Source organism: Cryptotermes secundus, unplaced genomic scaffold (genome assembly GCF_002891405.2).
Source record: "Cryptotermes secundus unplaced genomic scaffold, Csec_1.0 scaffold1928, whole genome shotgun sequence".
Taxonomy (NCBI): Eukaryota; Metazoa; Arthropoda; class Insecta; order Blattodea; family Kalotermitidae; genus Cryptotermes; species Cryptotermes secundus.
Genome location: NW_019740681.1, coordinates 159,956 through 167,976, shown reverse-complemented (window position 1 = coordinate 167,976; position 8,021 = coordinate 159,956). Strand labels below are relative to the sequence as shown.

The 8,021-nt window shown below is 42.8% G+C and overlaps 1 protein-coding gene across 1 annotated transcript in view; it reads left to right on the top strand.

Moving 5' to 3' along the window:
* The first annotated feature begins 6,351 nt into the window (after positions 1-6,351).
* Positions 6,352-8,021, top strand: part of LOC111872604 (bifunctional heparan sulfate N-deacetylase/N-sulfotransferase) — an 83,922-nt gene continuing 82,252 nt past the window's right edge. Inside the window, exon 1 of the mRNA XM_023866676.2 lies at positions 6,352-6,795. The gene's annotated coding sequence lies outside the window, so the exon portion shown is untranslated. The remainder of the gene's footprint in view (positions 6,796-8,021) is intronic.

Genomic DNA, 8,021 nt, shown 5'->3' with positions numbered 1-8,021 from the left:
AAACAGCCTTTAAACGACGATGAATCTCAGTAGGAGTCACTTTTTCAGCAGTTAAAAATTCGAAAACAGCACGCTGTTTAACTCGCGTTGACATAGCACTAGAACACATCTCCATACTTCCGCTTCTCAAAATACACTGGATGAACGCAACGACCTCAAACCTGCGCATGCGTATTGAGGGGGAATGTTACTTCCACATGCCGCCTGGCGCGCTTCTGAAGGTCATTTCGTTCGCGCTCTACAAGCATGTGTGCATTACTTTTCAGCCTACCTACGTAATATCTCTTTCTTATCAACGATTTTGCAGCTGTACAGTGAAATAGCTCTTATCTGAGAAACCACCGAGAGTAGGAGATTTGTACACTTACACTTTTCTGCTTAGAATGGCAGATACTGTGACCTTACAGAATATTGACCTTTCCTCCTGGGACATCCTACTTACCGGACTCATGTAGAATGGTTTTTTAACCAGTCAAGTAGTTCTTCTGTGTTCTTATCTCTCCCGCAGTGGCACATGAAAGTCTCCTGGACATTTAAATTTGTCACTGCAGCATTTAAAGTTGGCACTAACTTTGCTGACGAGGCGATCTCTCGGTCGGTATAGTTCACTTTCGGACTACAAGCCACGGAGTTTAGTTTCGCATTTAATGTTATAATTTTTACTTCCTTTTAAAAATGCAGTACCTCAATCATGATTCATTATAAAACTATGGAACAGAACACTGTGAAAGACAATTATTGGACTTCAGATTCCTGACCACTCACCTACAGCTAGTGCAGAGGTCTTGAAAGGGTGGGTCTATATATCCACTACCCCCATATGCCTTCATGAGCACAGGGACTTTACCATTTACCCCAGAGCTGACATTTTGTTCACCACCTGACAAAATTTTCACATTTATTTTGCTCTCACTACTATATTCTCTCGCTTGTAACAGTTCATAAAACACCTCATCACTTACAAGAATCTTCTTGCTGGGACCTGTCATGTTTAGTTGAAGGAACTCAAACCAATGACAGCTTTCAAGCAATCAGCAACTTCAGTAAATCTCGATTTACTTTCCTTTTGTATTGCAGTCTGTTTGCCACATGAGAATTTGAAGTGTCAGCGAGTCCCTTGTTATATGGGATCCATGTTCACAGAGCAGTTAGTAGGAGATGCAACAGATGTCGCCAGCTCCTGTCGGGCTGACAAGGATGTCTTCATTAGGTGGCAGCAGCACTCAAGGCCCTAATACCGATTAAATAGCACATTCTGAACACACTGGGTGCTGTCCAAAGAAGTTTTTCCTTATGGTGAATTTGAAGATGAATTTCTTATGGGTGTTTCTTAAATTAATATATTTTTCAGCTGTGAAAGTCGCTATTTATTGTGAGAATCATACGGAACACAAAAAATCATAGATTTTAATGTTAAAGTAGGTGTGCATAGTATAATTACTGCTGTTTGCTGTTACAGGCGCCTAGCGCAAAGGAATGAGTGAGACGAAACAAACCGCACTTTTTACAGCCACCAAATCGATACACCCTGTATTTGCTGAAAATGTAATATCCTTATGTAAAAGGACTCGGTGGCTTTCTTAATGTCACTGGGATGGCGATGAAAGATCAGCTTAACCTTTGGAACGGTGCCATCCTCTCTCTGCACGTAGGAAGTCGCACCATTACTGGTGGACATTTTCCAGGCAGTGGTCCTCGGAAAGCATAATTCATTATTCTCACAAACCGCGGGAATAAAATCGTGTTCTGGCATTTTGAGAGGGGGGGACCCATCCAACACGTTTGCATCCCCATGGTAAAGCACCTAGCACCACGGGAAAGTTGCCTGCCAGAGAGACAGACAGAACCGAGTGGGAGCTGGGAATGCAGCACAACAAAAAGATGGTGAAACAGATGTGGCGTATCAGGACTTCTGTAATTTCAGTTATTTCGTTTGAGAGATGTTATCGCTTTCAAGCCAGGAGTGCACAGCTGTCGGGTCAGAAGCTTCATAAAGAATCGTTAAGCGAACGAACAGGAGGAAAGAAGAAAGTTTCTTCCTAATATCTTGGCTCAGAAAGGGCTGAACATGAGCCCACTGTTTTTTTTTTGCGGGGGGGGGGGGGGCGNNNGGGGTGCAGAAATGTTTCTTACACATTTACGCTGAAACAGCACTAGGTCGTCCTAGAGGAATCAGGATAGAAGAATGGATTTGTATAATTTTAATTTTTATTAATCTTTGGTACATTCCCATTATTCTTCAGTTTTGTTTCATCTTCAGGAATGCGTGGTGGGGTGACGTGCTTGACCCCTCCCTCCTTGCCAGTTGATAGGTCTCTGTGTGGGGTGTGAGGGACTGAGACCCAGTAATTTAACAAATGGTTTCTGAAACTTATACAAAAGAGACGACTTGTCTGGAATGGTATGTTGCTTGAAAATTGTAAATGATTTGGTGAATTACAGAATTGATTTTATGATTATTTCAGAAGTAGAATACCCTTTAGAGTGGTGCATTACACTTTACAATTCACAACAAGTTTCTTCTCAAGAATAAATGTTAAATATATATACTTACTTACTCTAGGAGCTGAGCCCTTCTGGAGGAGCCGCCAATTCTGCCACTACTCAAGAATTTCCCAGGATTTTATGGAACCCGAAGGTTCATTACCGTGTTCATAAGAGCCCTCCACTGGTCCCTATCCTGAGCCAGCTCAATCCAATCCATACCATCCTATCCTGTCCGTCTAAGATCCATTTTAATGTTCATCCACCTAAATCTCGGTCTTACCAGTGGTCTCCTTTCTTCCGGCTTTCCCACCAATATCCTGTATGCATTTCTCCTCTTCCCCATTCGTGCTATATGCCCTGCCCACCTCATCCTCATTGACTTGTTCATTCTAATTATACTTGGAGAAGAGTACAAGTTATGAAGCTCCTCATTATGCAGTTTTCTCCAACCTTCTGTCACTTCATCCCTCTTCGGTCCACATATTCTTCTTAACGCCCTGTTCTCAAACACCCTCGATCTATGTTCCTCCCTTAATGTCAGAGACCAAGTTTCACACCCATACAGAACAACAGGCAAAATTATAGTTTTGTATATTCTAATTTTTATGTTTTTGGATGACAGACAAGAAGACAAAATGTTCCAGACTAAACGGTAGCAAGCATTACCCGAGTTCAGTCTCCTCTTAATTTCCTCCTGAATCAGGTTTTGATTTGTTATAAATAAAAAAAAAAAAGTAAAGCCATCCCTGTAACAGGCTGTGAAGGCCCATATGGTTGTGAGACCTTGAGGCTTCTACATTATCTAGACAATCCTTCTCATAGATGGCGGTAAGGTTGTCAGCCTTACTCACCGGCCGTGCTTTACTCCCCAGGAAAATTATTTAATTAATTCCTGGTACTCATGTCTGTTAGAGGCTGAGTCAACCCCAGGGCCTAGTCCGGCTGGAAGGATTAGGTCAGCTAAAAAAATCCAATGACCTCATCGGGACTTGAATCCGCGACCTTCCAGTTTGTAGCATAGCTCCTCAACCAACCACTCTACTGTATGCCCCCTTTGATTTGTTATAGACGTTCCCAAATATTTGAACTGTGCCACATTTTCTAAACATGTTACCCATCTGCATTTCATGATTTTGCCCTACATTTTGGTGAAGAGCACTTAATCGTTTAAAGACGAAATTCCTTCTGAATATTATATAAGAATTCAGTTTGTACCTCACAGGAAACACACTTCGTCTCCGCTACAGAGACCAACCGGTTAATGTTGTTTCGGGAGATAATTTTTTTGTTTATTCTAAGAATAATATGGAACACACAAATGCACTGTGTGGGCAGAATGCAGAATGAGTTCTTGTATGAAAATATTACATGAGTATTGATGGTGTCGTATTGGCCTTCTGTTTACATGACCGGTTCGCTCCTGTAATGTTCTGCTGTGTAATGTAAGAAGTACAGAATCAGGCCCACTGTCACAACTTATCCCCCTCCCCATATCATCCAGAAGTTTGTTTCCACACTGTTCTGGTTTCATAACTGCCCATAACTCTACAGAAGTACTGACCTACCCCGAAACAAGAACTGTCAGATGTAGTTACATAATTTTGGAGAGCATAGAAAAGAGAATACGAAAATTATGGTGAAGTGATTTTGCGTGCTGTATCCAGTAATTACGAACAGTCATGGCAGTGACTACTAAGTGTTCTATCTCCTGAGATGCAACGCGCTGCAGTCCGGCAGAAGCCAACCGATGTTTCGGAGGTATATATCAGTGGGTGACATTTCCCCACTTTTGAACACTGCATGAAGATGGTGGCGACACAGTCCTCCAAAACGCTGGTTGACTTTCAACGGACTGCATGGCATTACATCTCAAGACGATAGGAATCTTCACAAATATTTGCTTGACTTACCGAAACTTCTTAGCAGTGCTGAAAATTTTTCTCTGATGCTAAGTATATGTAGGATTGGTTTTCGGGTGGCCGTGTCTTGGTTTATTTAGTGACGCTTTCTCAACTGAATATTTGCTTTTCATTGTCGGATTGTGCAGGAATATGTGATTTAATCCAATTTGTGCACTGTCACAATATTTGCTTGTATGAACTTATGAGAGCCATAGAAGGCTTCACTCTGGGGCAACGATTTTTTTATCGGAGATTTGAACCCAGGAGACCTGAAATAGAAGCAACAGTACTGCAATGTTTAACTCATTCACCACCAACTCCAAGCCTGTTTCTTTCTTCGGTGGCCAGGAACCCTACTCTCCTCAGAGACGTGATACCGAGTATGGCAGCACGTTTCACCGAAATGTCAACAAACCTATAATTTATACTAGACCACACGACGTCACACCTCAGAAGACAGTACTGTACCAAGTTTGAAGCGTCCCATTGTCCAAAAACAATGTAAACAAATTATTACTAATTCATTCAATAAACGGTGTTATTAAAAAATGTATTTAGACTTTTTTTTCGTCAATTCGATTGCCTGCGGAAATAGTTTCACGTTCCTTTCCCAATTTGGGAAACAGTGACGTAACTAAATAACTTTTTGAGAAGCCGCCAGTTGTGCAGCTACTCAAGAACTTCCGAACATTTTCTGGAATCTGGAGGTTCATTACCCTGTTCACAAGAGCCCCCCCACTGGTCCTATCCTAAGCCAGATAAAGCCAATCAATGCCACCCCATCCTATCTCTCTAAGATCGATTTTAATAGTATACACCCACGTATGTCTTGGTCTTCCTAGTGGTCTCTTTCCGCCTGGCTTTCCCACCGATATCCTATATGCATTCCTCTTCTTCTCTATTCGTGCTACATGCCCTCCCTGCCCATCTCATCCCCTTGACTTGACCACTACTTGGCGAACTGTACAAGTTATGAAGATCCTCAAGGTGGATCCCTTGTCATCACGGCATGGCGCGTCCTCAGGTTTCGGATGGAGGAGACGGCCTGTGGACAGCCACAAGGAGTTGTCCTCCAGCTTGGGGGTTGAGCGTGAGGCTAACAGCTTCTCACAGTAACAAATAAAGTTGTTACCAATTGTGATAAACGGCGACGGACTTCGACGGAACGCTGACGTGTCGAACTAATTATGCATCTCAGTAAATTGATGTTACTTTTGGTCTTCTGTTGAGGGCGACAGTAACGGACGTAATATCAATGATTACCAATGACCACATTCTCCATCATAATAATCACCCGAGGCAGACTACAATAGGCCAATCAGTGGCCGCCGTGCCGAATGGACCCAGCTGGACTCCACCCCCCCACTAAGCGAATTAAAAAAAAAATGAGTTGCAGTGCTTGATGCATTGTACTGAATCGTCTTCAGACAGTTCCTGATGTTCGTACTGTACTGTCTTGAAAATGTTAATTTTTTCCTATCGACTACCGCTGATAATTCTTCCAGCAGCTGGGTCATATGATGAGTGCTTGACGCTTCCTTGCCAGCTGCTTGAACCTACTGAAGATTGGGATTTCCTTGGCTTCTGCTAGCATTACATTGGTTGGGGTGCTACTCCTGTAGCCCAGTGCTCCGTGGATTGCCCTATATTGTATCTTCTCTAGCTTCTGTGCTTCTTTCTTAAGTTTCGAGGATAATAGCACTCCATATTCCACCCTCGACCTTGTACGTGAAAGTTAGCAATAATGGAAGAAAGTCTTCTGGGATTTGGCACCGTGTATATGTGGTGTTAACCACATTTTACCGTTCTCACGGTCTTGTCGCTTGCAGATTTCTTATACTTTTTCTTCTACCCTGAAGATGGAGGCGATACGTTCCTCCGAAACGTCGGTTAACACCACATATACACGGTGCCAAATCCCAGAAGACTGCTTTCTTCATAGTCACCGCCGTGAAAGCCTCAAATCTTACATTTGCAATAATTGTCCACTGATGCCCTCTTTTGGTAAGCCACTAACCCATGATCTCGAGTCCGTACTTTAGCGGCGCGTTGCGGCAACGATTCGTACTATAATGCAGTTCATATCCATAAGTAAATTGCTACCAAATAAATATTGTTTATTCGTTTTGTATTTTCGCATATTTAATTAGCATAAATTGATTCTCTCAGTACATCGACATGTTAAATATATGGCATTGTTTGGAAATCCAACATGCAGAATTCAGACTGTGTGTAAAATGGTGGTGTAAGTTCTGTGTTGGTACATCTTATTATTGACATATGGCCTCGGGGCAATGTGTTTTGTATACATACAAAAGACAGTCGTGAATGTTAATGGTTACTGTGGTTGTTTGTGTTTCTCAGAAGTGTTTGTTTCGATCACGGGTCTTTAATAATAGATCAATTTGTAAGTATTTTGATCGTGTATCCAAGTCTATGATTGCATAAATAATAGCTAACTGTATGCCTCGCAAATTTGTTCAGATTATGGAATTGATTCTGTACGTAACGTTACTGTAATTCTTTAATTGTAACGAAACTGTTAATGGCATGTAACGTACAACTTGTGGTTGCAGATAACGTGAACCAATTTGAGGTTATGTTTGTACAGTGTAAAGGTACTGATAGTGGCAAAGAGTAGCGTAGTTGGTTGAGACACTGTGCTACAAGGAAGGTAGCGGGTTCAAGTCCCAATGAGGTCATTGGATTTTTCATTTGACCTAATCTTTCCAGCTTCGCAGTGACTCTGGAGTCGACTCAGCAGCTAACAGGAATGAGCAGCAGGAATCTTGTTAGGGAATAAAGTGCGGCCGACGCATAAATCTGACAACCTCAGCGCCATCTGTGAGCCGCCTGTCTAGAAAATGTTGGAATCTTCGCGTCTCACCACTCTATGGGCCTTCACGGCCTTTCACATGGATAGCTTTACCGTACTTCCTCTATAGGTACTGATAGGAAAGTTTCTGGCATGCCTGCCTCACAAGATATAGGTTCGGTAAGTGGTTAGCTTTACCCCCCCTCCCCCCGGTACCCGTTGGACGGGGTGGGCCACAGAGCTGGTCTGGACGCTGTGAAGAAGAGATGAATATCTCTGCAAGTCGGAAATCGAACCGCAGGTACTCAGCCATCCAGCTCGTAGTCTAGCCGGAATACCCACTGAGCTACGCCGGCTCCACCCTCCTCTAGTTCTGGTTGCACAACATCAAGATAAGTCCGTGGTTCAATGGGTAACGGGTGCTCTGGAGTTTTGCGTCCACTCCCCATAGTCTCATGGTGCAATCTTGTGCCTCACAGAAACGCTCATTTATCTCTACAGAGCAGAGTCCTTCCTGAGACGCTAATAGTCGCTAAGCTGTCCAAGAATCAACCCGGCTTTTATTGAATCCCAAGATTTATTTACATGTGTTCATCATCATCATCAGCAGTAATCTGTCAGACGACAGGTCCACAGTCTCTTCCAAAACAATTCCTCCACTTAATGCGATCTAGAGCTTTCTCCTTCAAATGACAGTATCCTCTTCTGTCCCCAAGGTCATCCAGCATCTTCTTATGTCTTCTTCCTCGTCTTCTTGTCACTTCTATCCGCCCCTCTATCTTTCCTTCGATAGCTTCTTTTAGAAGGCAGTTTCTGCG